This window comes from Lissotriton helveticus, chromosome 4_1 (assembly GCF_964261635.1).
Source record: "Lissotriton helveticus chromosome 4_1, aLisHel1.1, whole genome shotgun sequence".
NCBI classification, from domain to species: Eukaryota; Metazoa; Chordata; class Amphibia; order Caudata; family Salamandridae; genus Lissotriton; species Lissotriton helveticus.
This window is the reverse complement of record NC_136063.1, coordinates 140,341,666-140,353,840: the sequence shown is the minus strand read 5'-3', so window position 1 is coordinate 140,353,840 and position 12,175 is coordinate 140,341,666. Positions and strand designations below refer to the sequence as shown.

General features: G+C 44.6%; 1 protein-coding gene across 1 annotated transcript in view; it reads right to left on the bottom strand.

Annotated features, from left to right (window-relative positions):
* LOC144827962 (alanine aminotransferase 2-like) overlaps positions 1 to 12,175 on the bottom strand; it is a 158,352-nt gene that overhangs the window by 89,839 nt on the left and 56,338 nt on the right. The window lies entirely within an intron of this gene.

The window sequence follows — 12,175 nt, the reverse complement described above, 5'->3', positions numbered from 1 at the left end:
GCTCAACGTTAGATCTCTCAGCGAGCATCACGCGGAAATTGCACTACTCATTGAGTCTTATGAGTTACATGTGCTCTTCATGACAGAGACATGGAGTAGAACAGACAGTGTAGTGGAATTGGGCTTTGCCTGCGCTCCGGGCTACAAAATTAGACATAATCCCCGTGTGGGGTCTAGAAGAGGTGGCGTGGGTTTTATTTTTGGGGAAGCATTGGACATCTCCCAGCTGGAGACTAAAGAAATCCCGGGTTGTGAACTTATGGGTTTCTCCTTAAAAGGACAATAAGGCGTTCTGTATTCCAGGTTGCTTTGTTACAGACTCCCGACCAATGCTTTATCGGCTGTGCCCGAGCTGATAGATCTAATTTACGACATCTCTAACTCCCATACCAGGACTTTGGTTTTGGGAGACTTCAATCTGTGGCAGGACGGGCACACAGACTCAGCTTATAAGGATCTGGTCCAGGCCTGCTGCAATATCCATCTGCAGCAGATGGTACTTTCCCAGACTCATTCTAAGGGACATGTCCTGGACCTGATCTTTGCAGATGCTGGTCAGGTGACCTTACGGAACATCACTCCCCAATGTTGGACGGACCATGCCCTCGTCCACTTCTCTCTCCTACTTCCTGCGGATACACTGAAGAGTACAGGAGCCACTACTAAGGTTGGCAGGCAATGGTCGAGGCTGCTGAGACAGTCGAGCCTGCCAACCTTGCTCCCGGAAGGTTTTACCTTGAGGGGTAGTGTGGAGGAGAGCTATGAGTTCCTTAGCCAGCAAATTTCTAAATCACTGGATGTATTGGCCCCGGTGCGGAAAACCAGGAACAGGGCCAAACACGCAATACCTTGGTTCTCCAAGGAGCTTCTCCAGTTGAAACTCCAGTGTAAACGGGCTGAACGTACCTGGAGGAAACAGTATTCTGAGCCAGACAAGGCCCTTTTTAAACAGGCATTGTCGGTGTATAAAACACAGATCAAGCTTGCCAAGGCCAATTTCCTCGAGGAGACGCTACTGCTAGCAGCGAACAAGTCTCAGGCCTTGTTTAGGATCGTTAGGGATCTTTCTCGCCCTGCCCGTGTTACCAATGATATTCCGGCCTCCCAGTCGTTGTGTGACTCTTTGGCAAAAGCTTTTGAGGACAAGATTGCTTCCATCCTGAGCAATCTAGGTACTTCATCCACCCCTGACTCCCAGGTTTTGTCTAACTCTGTAGCGATGTCCACTTGTGGACCCTTGGAGATGGACGATAGGCAGTCCCGGTTGAACAGCTTCCCCGTCCCGTCCTTCGAGGACTTTCGCTTAGTGGCTGACGGGTTCTCGTCGGGATCTCCCTTTGATCCTTTACCACACAAATATTGGAAATTTTTCCATGGGGAGCTCTTTTCCCCCCTTCATGCCATCTGCTGTCAGTCCCTCAGTTTTGCTCGGGTTCCGGACTGCTGGAAGTTGGCCATGGTATCGCCGCTCCTGAAAAAGGATACATTAGATCCCACTTGCTTAGCAAATTATAGGCCAATTTCATTGCTTCCTTTCCCAATTAAGATCTTGGAGAAGCTGGTAACTAAACATCTGACCAGCTTTATAGAGACAAATACCTGCCTGGATGTGGCTCAGTTTGGCTTTAGACCAGCCCATGGCACTGAGTCTGCGTTGGTGACCACTTTGGATGACCTTCATTTGCGTGTCGACCTTGGTCGAGTAGCCTTTTTAGTGCTGCTCGACATGTCGGCCGCGTTCGATACGGTCAACCATGCCACCCTGGTCAGGAGACTAGAGGAAATTGGGGTGTCTGGTCTGGCCCTGGACTGGTTGATCTCTTACCTTGGTAACAGACACCAGGTGGTGGCCCTGCCGCCCTATCGATCTAACATCAAAATGGTAGGGCAGGGCGTACCCCAGGGGTCTGCCATCAGCACCATATTATTTAATCTATACCACTGTCCCCTGGTCAGGTTGATTAAGTATTTTGGCATTTCGGTCATCAACTATGCCGATGACACGCAACTTATCTTCTCTTTGAAGGTAGGGATGCTGTATCGCAGGAGACTTTCCGTCATTGTATGACTGCGACCGCAGAATGGCTGAGTTCTAATTCCCTGCAATTTAACAGCTCTAAAACTGAGGTACTGCACTGCTCGTTAGACCGCATCCCCGACCTCTGGCACCGGACTTTTGGCCTCCCTCTTCCCAGGGCCCTGGGTTGGCGGCAGACTCAGTTCGTAATCTGGGCGTGATGTTCGAATCCAACTTACAGCTAGACACGTTTGTCAACAAAATTGTGGCTACATGTATGAGGCTGCTTCGCACACTGCGGAAGATTCTTTTTCTGCTCCCGGCTCACGCCCGACCAGAAGTAGTGCGCAGTATCATATTAAGCAGGCTTGATTACTGCAACGCGCTACTTCTGGGTGCACCAGCCACCTTAGTGGACAAATTACAGCGAATACAAAACATGGCTGCTAAGCTGGCCCTTTCTAGGCGGCGTTCGGATTCTTCTTCCTTGGCGCTTATGGACCTTCATTGTTTGCCAATTGTTCAGCGTATTGATTTTAAGGCACTCTGCCTGGTATTCAGAGCCCTGCACGGGCTAGGACCGTCCACGTTGCAGGCAATGTTTTCTTGGTACACACCTTCTAGATCTCTCCGCTCTTCGTCAGCCTGTCTGGTGGTAATCCCAAAAATTGTGAGGACTCGGATGGGTGGATGTTCTTTTAGATTTTCTGCAGCTAAACTGTGGAATTCCTTACCTCTGCCTCTGAGAAATAAGGGGTATCTTACCTCCTTCAAAAAAAGGAATAAAAACGTACCTCTTCCCTAGGGCAGTGTAAGACTGTGGCAGCGTAACAACGTGCATGGCTGGTTAAGTCAAAGCGCCAGGATACCCTTTGGGTGACAGTGTCTGCGCTATACAAGTATGCCATACATACATACATACATACTTCATTTGAAGCCATGCAGTGATTGGCCATTTCGGGACGCGCGCGCCGCTGCCTGTAGTGTGACGTGACGTTCTCAATCTCTAGGGGCTTGTGCACAGGCAGCAGACCGACTCCCGCCTCGCCGTCACACTGTTGTGTACACTACATACAGTTACAGTACACTACGTGCGTCGTCGTGTAGATCATCCGATCCATCCTGATTCCTGCTGTGAAAAAGTAAGAGTGAATAAGAGACATTGTCAAGTTATATTCGAAGGGGTCAGGGTTCAAGTACAGAGTGTCTAGTATAGTGGGAGAGAGTCTCAGCTCTAAGGGGTACTAGTGTTTGTGGCACTCTAGTCTTGGCGACAAGAGAGTACAGTGTAAAACTGCAGGTGGGGAGAGATTGCCAGGCACTAGAGGAGGAGAGTGTCAGGCGGCATAGAATTTTAGATTGCGAGAGACGTCAGTGTCAGGCTTAGGGGTGAGTGTAATTTTCTAGCTGGGATGTGAGGCTTGAGGCGAGAGTGTCGGCCTCTAGAATAGAGCGTTACTCCAAACGGCGAACGCATCAGGGAGTGACTCGTGAGAGAACCCTTGGCTGTAGCAGAGTGTTCCAGGCTTGGAGAGAAGGAACGTGGTGAAACTCGAGCAGTCGGAGTGGGGAGAACGAATGCTAAAAGAGAATCGGATGCGAGGGAGAGGGTGGGTTCGAGGAGTATGGAAGGTCAGTCTCTGTAAGCACCTCGTGACAGACTATAAAGGCAGGGGTTGGAATGGTCATTTTCTAATGTGCGCTCAGCAAGTGTGTGCCTCGAAACCTTCAGCCGCGCCCATACTTAACTTAATTTATGCATTTTCCACAACTTGATGGACGAAACAGAAAACCTTTAATTATAGTTTTCTCCCCGGTGGGCGATGGACAAAGTCAAACACCCTCTTGAGCATTGTAGTTTATTTCCAAAAGTGTGTCCCTCAGCCCCCCCCGGACGGTTTGTGTAATCTCAAAAGCTGGTAAATGCCGTTCCAAAGTGATTTTTATCAGTTAATCCAATAAAAAGTACCTGTTGTATTCAACTCGTGCTTTTAATTTCCTTCCTTGATTTCTTAATTTAAGTTCACATGATGACATTCCTTCTACAGATAACAGTGTGTTTTTAGGGCTCGGACTCCTCCCCACTGTAAGTGGGGGAGGAGTTTCGAGAACTAATGTTAAAGAAGAAAAAAAAGAAGTATCTCCTAGGGCTTTGGCCGAGACAAATTCCACACATTCCTTAGCGTGTTCTGTCATCTGGCCAGTGATTCGTCTTCGTTGTGTTGTCGTTTTAATAGGCTTAAAGTGATAGGGTAAATGTAGTTTTGTTCCGCCATTTTGGGCATATTTCGTTCGTGCTCGCGCAAAGAAGTACATTAATTATAATTAGGAGCTGTCAGGGTGCCTCCGTAAGTGAATCAGATGGCCGGGCGCGTTCACCATTCAGCAGCGCTCAGCGCTCCAGACTTGAGCTGGGCAGCACCAGCGAGCATTGTGCTTAAGCTAACTTCAGCCTGCATTTCTGTTTCTACCCTGCTGGCCCTGTGCTCTGTGTTCTCGGTGAGGGGGGCTACAGGCCCAGCAATAGCAGCGCACGTTCTCAGCCTTGCAATAGTTCTCAGCGATGTCATGTTTGAAATATTTCTGCCTTTCAGCTCTCTAATCTCAGAGCAGAGCCTCTTCCTTCCGGAAGATAACTGGGCCGAGCATTTCCTCCAAGACAGTTAGAACGTCTGCTCATCGGGCCGCAGCTCCTGCCAGCAGGCTTCCCCTGGGCAGTGAGACAGTAGTGACACACACTCGCCTGTCGTGGCCTTCCCCTGAGCCGCGGCTTCCTGCCCGATGCCTCCCAGGCTCTGTCGAGGCCCAGTGTCTACGGGGCAGCGCTCACAACCAGGTCTATTCTGCAGCACTACATTGAACTTCACGACCTGCAAAAGCCAAAGAAGGCGGTCTCTTTAGCTATGCGGCTCACAACCAAACTAACTTCAATTATCAGATTTCACTGAAACACTTTTACACTTTCATAAATATATTTGTAGGGTCTAATGCTTTTACGAAGTATTCCCCCTTTGACCTGTGACAGTCATTATTGAGTCGTTGTTTAGAAATCGTTTTTATCAAGTGTCCTTGTTAAACTATGCAGGTGTGTCGAAGCCTCAGTCAATGTCGCCTAATGATCGGCAGGCTCACTGGTTTTCACATTTCCAGAAGTACTGTAAACTGCCGATCCTGCTGGATACCGAGCACGGGTATCAAGCTCCGGACTTCTTTCCTGATGCTTTTAGTCCCGCATGTCTGTTTCAGTCACTCTCTCCTCGGTAATGGCATGCCCGACCACTCCTCATGGAAAGCACACTTATGTGTGCGTCCTTGCAGTCTTACACTTCCCAAGATGCCTTTTCAGTGCTGATCACTAATCAGAGAGCCAGATTTTCTATAAAATTTAGAATAACAGCAATCTCCTACATTTCGCTAAAACAGTGAAGTGGTAATCTCTTAGATTATATGTTGAATTAATCATGTCAACAGAACATGCCCTGATTTGCAACTGCATAACATGTGGTGGATACTTACGACATGAGAGCATAAAAGGGATCAACTGGGAAACGTTTAGGTACATAAAATCAGCTATTGTAATTTGAGGCATTCTAGTTGAAATTTGTCACATATAATTGAACTCTAATTTGTCTGCTAAATCTATAGTTACTTTAATCATCTGGTAGATCTTGTCAATTTACTGGTTTGCACACAGAAGGTGCTTCAGTTCGTTCGCCAATCAGAGGAAGAGGGCCCAAGTCAAATCAAAATATTTTTCCTCCTTGGACGATTTTCGGTCTCTTAGCTGCTCTGTTTCTTCACTTCTGAACGATGCATATTAAAGCTCTTGCATCACATTTGATAAAGTTACCAATACTGGGGGCCCACTATTTTAATAGTTATACCTTGAGCTGACTTTAACTTGTATTTATCATTCTAAAAAAGTGTCCTCCAGCACTCGATGCCTTACTCAGAGGTTTTGTCAAAGACTAGTACAATGCTAAAATAATTTTGTGTTTTCCACTGGTTGTCTCTACCCTTATTCATTATGACATTTCCATAATTTGTCAACAAGATCTGCAGATCCCAAGGCAGAAATAAGAGTTTGCCACGTGGGTCTTCCTCTAACAAAAAGGTCATTTTGGAGGCTGTTTATTGCAATGTGGCACCCTCTTGTGGTGTGTCAAAAGACAGAGTGGTTAGTGTAGCACTTGTCTTGCTCTTCCCGCAACCGTATGGAGTCTGAATTTGAATTCTATTTGCATTTTGTCGAACATTGTTACTGCTGGAGATTGACATTAATAGCGCCTAAATACTTGTGTTAAAATGGTGAAACATTATTAAAAAATAGAAATGGATAACGACTAGAGGAGCCGACCTCGAAGCTGGGGATCCGGATTCGAGTTTCAGCAGGTAAGCTCAACATCCTGTGTTTCTGAGTAAATCACTTAATCTACAAGTGCCTGAATAAAATGAATGTGGCTGTCTGTAACACAACCGGTGCTCATGTAAAGCACTCTGATACCTTCGGGTCGAATTTGCGCTATAGAAAACAAAAGACGAAGGTAGAAATAGCAACCATGGTGGGTTAGGACTTCTTTTGTGGGCTAAAAAAAGGAAGCACATTCAATTGAAGAATAAAGTAAGGAGCAACAATTTTGCTTGCGAGGCAAATAACTCATCTCTCTCCACATTTATGACAGACATCTACCACTGCGTGAAGAGGGGAGCAGAGTAGGTTAGAACACAAGATAAAGTAAAGTCACATTGTAAGGTGGAAATGCCAAATCGTCTATGAACAGTGTCTGCCATCAGTTTTAGGAGTAGATCATTGGATGGATATGTCAAGGGACAGTTTCAAATTTGGTTGTGTTGGGGATACATTTGTATAAGGTAGCCTCCTCAAGATTCAAAACTTCATTTATTCAAAGCAACACCTGTTTCATTAACCTATCTCTTTAGCGGAACTAGAGAAATTGAACAGTGTGCCTGCTTAAAGGGATTGAAGAATGGGTATCGGTCTTGATCTTGTTCGTGGCTGCCATGGTCCTCTACGTTACAAAGTCGGGCCTTGTACTGCCAAATCTTCCTCTACAGCAATCTTCAACGAAAATATTCAAGCTTATATTTTTAGACTCAAGATCTGTCAGCATGGCCAGAAACGGTGGAAATGCAATCGGGCTCGGATTTATTTGAGTTTGAGCTAATGGCATTGTAAATGCCAATGTCTTTTTGCCATGTGAATGGAGTGTGTGCATGTGGTGTGTAGTAGAATTGTAATTTTACCAATGGTGGCATGCTGTGCTTTATATGAATATGTTTAAAAGTAAAGTGTTGATAGGGGGGTGCAGGTGCACACCTGTGTGTAGACTTTAAGTGGGTTTCTAGTTTCTTATGAGATATTTGGTGGGTTTGTAAAGAATGTGCGTGCAATTCCCGGTGGGGAAATGACCCTAATTCCCCAAGTTAGAACAGCAAGGTAGGCTGTGGGAGAACCCACAGTTAAGGGAATGCACAGCTCAAAAGACAACAATGTCTAAAACAAATTTATCAATAGCAGTTTAGAATTCTTATGAAAAGCTCTGAAGCCAACCATTATATGTTTCATCACATATGTTTTACTGTTATCGCATTTTTCAAATCACAGCACAAAAACATTATTAGCATGTATAGGTATACAAACTGTTTGTGTCACATGTCAAAATAATATCAAGTCAACAATGCGTTTGAGCACTTGAGAGATACATAACATTCTTATTTCATCCATCCCAATGCATTTCGGGTTACGTGGAACCCTTCGTCAGGGGAAAGCGTAAGAGGGTGAAGTTTTCTCATTCAATGTCGCCACTGGAAATTAAGAACACAACAACATGCAGTAAAAATACTGCTCGGCTATTAGGATTTGCACCCCAAGTTGTGCATAGAGAATAAAGAGTGTTGGAGATAGGCCAGTATAGTAGTTAAGTGAAATGAATCCTCCAATTAAGGAGAGTGAGAAGGGTCCAATCACCATAATATGGAATGAAATTAATAGTAATAAGGAAATAACGTCTAAATAATACCTTGCAGAAGGTGTTGATCCGCAAAAGAGATCAGGTGCTGAGGGTTTTGATCCGCAAAAGAGATCAGGTGCTGAGGGTGTAAGTGCGGGGCACTGCTGTCTGTAATTGCAATGATATAATGGAGTGTTATAATGGAGACTGTCCTAAGACAGTGAAGAGACCGTAAATAAAACGAGACGTTATAATGCTCGCTTACCGGAAATTTAGTGATGTAAGCACTAGCGAGAGTGCTGGTAATCCAAAGCGATCGGGAGAAGGAAAACCCTCGGTGTAGGTCAGCTGCAGGTCCCCGTGTTCTAAAGGTAGATAGTGGAGGTAAAGTTAAACTCCTCCAATTAACGAAGGTTTCACTATAGACATAGCGTCTACTGGAACATACGAAGCGGGATCTACATACCGGAGGCTTGCCAAGTAATCGGATCGTCAGTTTCTTCAAACGCTGGGAAGGGAAAATAATCCAGGGTGCAATGCGCGACCGGGGAGGTTCTATACTCAAGGCAGTGGGAGATCTATAATCCTTAAAAATAGACCCAAGGGTGCATAACGAAGTGGAAAACGGAGCAGTATCTCCAGGGAATCGGAAATGAAACGAGGGGACAAGTGTATAGGGGATCGAGATAATTGTGAAAATAAGATAAAGGAGTGAAAAGAACATAATATATAATGTTAGATATTAGAAAAAATAAAAACAGAATCTAAAACGAAATTGATTATAGGGAAAGACATGTTTTTTTTTAAAAAAGAAAAAGAGAGATGAAACATATGTGAACAAACAGTCAAAAATGGAAAACAAGATAAGAAATGGGTGCAGATCCTGTACAATATTGAGCTAAAAGGGTTCACTTATAAAAAACACAGCATCTCATAATGGTCATTGAGTAAAGTTTACCATACTGCGATTGCTTGGTGGAAAAGTGCACTACCGGCTGGAGGTGTCTGTGCCTGGTGGAAGGGTGCACTGACGGCTGGTGGGTGTGTGCTTGGTAAAAGCGTGCACAGATGGATGATGGTTGTTGGTGTTTGTGCATGGTGAAAGCATTCATTGACGGCTGGGGGTGTGTTGTTGTGTGTGTTGTTTTCTGTGTGCTGGTGAGTGTGTGGTGGTGAGTCTGTGGGGGTGAGCCTGGGGAGTGAGTGTGGTGGTGAGTGTGTTGTGTTGAGTGGTGACAAGTGTGTGGTGTTTACCAAGCACACACCCACCAGCCGTCAGTGCACCCTTCCACCAAGCAATCGCAGTATGGTACACTTTACTTTTAAACATATTCATATAAAGCACAGCATGCCACCATTGGTAAAATTACAATTTAACCAAGATACTTCCACTACACACCACATGCACACACTCCATAACACATGGCAAAAAGACATTGGCATTTACAATGCCATTAGCTCAAACTCAAATAAATCCGAGCCCGATTGCATTTCTAATGCTTGTTTCTCTGGCAATTGTAAGATTACAGAGTCTGTATCCAGACCTTGCACTTCTGTAGAAAACAGGCTTTTGTATAGTTCTCACAGACACACGCTAAAGCACCTTTACTTATCACAGTTTGGATTTCCTTTCAATCTTTCAATCATTTGACATCTCCTATTTGCTAATAATAACAAACCCCTTATAAAATGGTTTATGTCGTTCCCAAAAAATATGTTCGAGCATGCTGCAGCTTTATTTTTTATTCTTCTACAGCACTTCCTGCACATTGCACAGCAGTCTAAGGGGCATATTACCAAGCAATAGCGATAATTATCGCTATTGCTTGGTTAGAGACAAAAATGTATCGCCGACCTGCGGCGATTTTTATCACAGATAAACCTTGGTATTACCAAGGTTTATCACAAATGCGATAAAAATCGTCCGCAATGCATGAATATCGCTGAAAAGTCAGCGATATTCATGCATTACCGAGCTCATGCTCTTAACCATGTTATCCACCTCCCATTGGATAACATGGCTAAGAACTGCTCAGGGCAGGTGTTAGCTTTTGGAGATTTATCTCCAAAAGTTGGTAATAGGAGATAGCCATGTTAGCGACTGTTTCCAGTCGCTAACATCTTGGCACGCCCACTTTGCATGTCATTAGTGATAAATTTCTCCGACATGCAAAGTGGGGCCCAAGATGGTCGCTATTTCCTACTAGCTGTCGCTAACTGGTGTTAGCGACAGCTAGGTAATAGGGAGATAATTTTATCTCCGCTTTCTTGGCTTTTAAAGCCAAAAAAGCGGAGATAAACCCCCTTGATAATATGCCCCTAAATTCCTTAGTAGTTTTGGGCCTTTGAGAATACTGATAATTGCAGCCGCTTTCTGCTCCTCGACTACTGCAATGGTTTTAATAAAAATGGGTAGATCGGGTCTTTGAGCATCCCAATGTTGGTGGCAAATGTTCGTCTTTGTGTGTTTTTTTATAACTTCCTAGTTTAATGTGTTTAGTCTTTTATTACACACTCTGACTCCCTGGGGATCACAGGAAAAATATTCTTAAATGATCTTAGGAAAATAAAAAGGAAAACAGTTAGTTCAGGGCCAACTGTCCAGCATTACATTTAGTATTTGCCTTTGATGTGTTTAAAATTGTATTGGGTGTATAAAGAATTGTCAAATGGAAATATCTTTTAGGAAAAAGAGTTACAGATTTGTTTGGCGTATGTTTGCAAGAGAAACACAGTTTTTGGCTTCAATCTACCACTTCAGTATACTCCCTTCCCCAAACATGCCAGTGCAGCTGCATCATCCAGCTTTTGTTGTTGATTGTAGGCAGGAGGCAGTTGTTTATATAGTGCCTAATAGTGTGGTTAGGCCAGCTTCTAGGTTGCACAAGTTTGGCAAATGGTTAACTGAAGCACAGGGCAGTGGCGCAGAGAGCATTATAACTTGAGTCTGTTGGTACCACAGTGGAACACTGTTGCACTGAGCATGTTAACACCTCTAGTTAGCTGCCTCAATAGTTATGCACCTGTCATGGCCATCTTCTAATGGCAGTGTTTTACAGTGGTGTGTGTGGGACACATCTGTGTTTCGCCACCCATGGTGGGCTCAACCTGTGTCCAACGCCCTGTCTGCATGTATTGTCAGCGACTCAAAGCACTGCACAAAAACATATTTTGAATGTGTGAATAGTTTTGAGAGCCTTGGAGTGAGAAATTGCTACATTCCCTAAGAGCTAGTGTCCAAGAAAATTCATCACCCTGTCAATCATGGTATTGTACATGTTCGCTTGTGGTTATATCCAGTATGATTAAGAATAGTTGTGCTACTGCGGTACCAGGAAATTGTTGTTCATTTTAGTTCCATATTCACAGAGCATTCTCATTATGGGTCAAACTTCTATAAGGTTTCTTAACTCCCACAACTCTAAACAGTAGTATTAATTGAGCTGTTCTTCACACCTTCTGGTTTGCTTGAAAATGCACCATTTGCCCACTCTTTTTTCAAAATGTTCTAGGGGAAAAACCCCCGAACCCCGTAGGTGGTTCGTAGCGCGCGAGCCGCTCTGAAGTGCGACAATTCTTTTACGCCTCACCACTTTCAAATGTCACCAGCCGCCCCTGGTTTGACAGATAGTGTAATGACCTGGGAGCACAGAACCCGTGGGCGGACATATTCATTCTGTTCATTTTGTACCTTGTTGATGCAAACCTCAGACTCGGGGTGCGCCATTCGGCCTTCTCTGACCTGGTTAGGTTGTACAGGATCGTGTACCTGCTGCAAAATCGGCTTTGAACCATCTGTTAGGGAAATCAGGTTCCCCATGACCAGAACAGGTGTGAAAATATATTTCCGCTTGAGGAACATTGATGGGCACCACACTACTGCTGCTCCACCGTCCTCTTCAGATAACAAAACAGAAGGCTTTGTAACTTTGAGAACTCTGACTGGTTCAGAAAGCTTAGACTTCCCTTTCATAGGTCTGAAGGGTGTTTTGATCAGGACCCATCCACCTTCCTCAAAAACTCTCTCTTTGACATTGTGTTTCCCATCAAAATATGTCTCTTCATACTCTTGTTTCTTTAACACTGTTTTCCACACTGAATTGAACCGGTTGTCTTCTTTGTTTGAGAATCATTATGTATCCAACCAGGAGCCAGGTTAGATCTGGCTTCCCTTCCCCTCAACAAA